This window comes from Microtus pennsylvanicus, chromosome 1, assembly GCF_037038515.1.
Source record: "Microtus pennsylvanicus isolate mMicPen1 chromosome 1, mMicPen1.hap1, whole genome shotgun sequence".
Taxonomy (NCBI): domain Eukaryota; kingdom Metazoa; phylum Chordata; class Mammalia; order Rodentia; family Cricetidae; genus Microtus; species Microtus pennsylvanicus.
Window position 1 is genome coordinate 27,593,536 of NC_134579.1, and position 2,160 is coordinate 27,595,695.

The window sequence follows — 2,160 nt, forward strand, 5'->3', positions numbered from 1 at the left end:
TTTATTATGTTGAAATATCTAGTGGAACAAATACAGTAATTTTGATACTTGGTTTCAAAAAAAATGAAATTTTATCTTCATCTTCTGGAAATTTCTTTCTACTGTTGTATCAATTATCTTTGCCACGTTAAATAAAAGGCAAATTTTGTTACTTATTCCGCTTTCCCATTTTCTCACTTCACTACGACAGCAATTCCCTATGTTAAGCATCCAGGAAGACACTGTTAAATTCTTTGATGAACTTGGAACTTCTGTAACTCCCTGTCCTGGGACTTCATCATGTGTGTGAGCCTGTCGGGTTCTTTATCTCTCCAAAAACTACATGTAATGGTGCTCTTCATCTTTCTCCACATCGAAGGATGAAGAATTATCTGCAAAAGTAACCTCATTCATCTGCAAAAATACGAAAGACAGAAGTCGAAACTAAGCAGTTTGTTATCCTAGATGATAGTTAATAATTTAAATTTATTAGACTTATCTCATTCAGTAAAAATTCACATAAAAAATCCAATATTGTCATAACATGAGTAAAAATTGCTTCAGTTCTAGGCAGTGTTAATTCCATGTATACATTCAGATACACATATAATTTATGATGGATTATGTTATGTGCAGTAATATTTTATATGTATAGATTTATGCCAAAATAACTACAATTAATTTTGAAAGCTGATTACATTAAAAATAAGTCATTCCTGCAGTACTTTCTCATCACACTAAGAGAGCCAAGATTTTTCATTCTCTCTTTAATTGCCAGCTCTCCATCAGCTAGTGCACAGCCTCATTTTCTCCTTTATCTTCTGCAGGTGCCCACCATTCTCCTCAAATCTACTTCCTCCCATTTCCACTCCTTGTTTGCCTTGACTGTCAGACCTCATCTCCCTCTTCAAATGCCTTGCAATACCACCATAGTTACCTTTTCTCAACTCCTTGTTCGCCTTGATTGTTTGACAGCCCTTACCTCCCTCTTCAAATGCCTTGCAGTAACATCCTAGTTATCTTTTTATTACTTTGGATCACAATTTTCTTCATCTCTTTCTCTACCTTTCCCCAAGCTTCAGTGAAGGGACTTTGCCAAACATGCCCTCATCTCTATCTTTTTAACCACTTCATAAACCCCAATTTGTATAGAAAGTTATTGGTTAAAATCTAAAGAATAAATATGTGCATCAGGGACAGATCCTGGTCCCACTGCCAGTGACCCCACAAACAGACCAAGTCACACCACTGTCACCCACATGCAGAGGGCCTAGTTTGGTCCCATGAAGGCTCTTCAGCGAGCTCCCAGGAGCTCTGGTCGTTGTCCACGTGGGTTTTCCTGTTAGGATCCTAACCCCTCTTGCTCATACAATTCCTCTATTGGACTGGACTCCCAGAGCTTGGCCTGGTGTTTGACTGTGGATTTCTGTATCTGCTTCCATCAGTCACTAGATGAAGATTCTATGATGACAACTAGGGTAGTCATCAATCTGATTACAGTTCAGACACCCTCTCCACTATTGCTAGGAGTCTTAACTGGGGTTGCCCTTATGGATATCCCTAGCACCATGTTTCTCCCCAACTCCACAATGGATCCCTCCATCAAGATATCTCTTTCATTGTTCTCCTTTTCTGTCCCTCCCACAACTTGACCAAGAGCAAGTCCCTCCTTTTCTAATAGACTAATGCAGTTCTTTAAGGATGAACTCATCTCCTCTTTAATAGAACTGTTCTGTAGTTGCCAGAAGCCTCCTTATCTCCCTTTCCTATGAACTTATGCCAATCTTTTCCTCTGTGTCACGTGAACTATTGTTTGCTGAAGTCTGCTCTTCACTACAGGTAGGTATGTCTACCTTGATTCTCTAGAAGAGTGATTAGTTCTTCTATGACAGGAACGTTTCTCATGTCATCACAATACATACAAAGCATCCATCAAATATATGTCTGCAGCAGGAACAGTGGCACATGCCTAAAATCCCAGTATTCGGGATACTAAGATAAAGGACTTAGAATGTGAAGCTAGCCCAAACTATACAAGCATACTAAGAAGTCAAAAAACATCTATTTGGTTCTCATAGATTCCTTGTTGATTATATGTTAAACCTAGATAGGAATAATATTGGGCTTGAATTGATTTTATTGCCTTTTTAAAAGCCAGCATTTCTGAATGTGGAATGCATA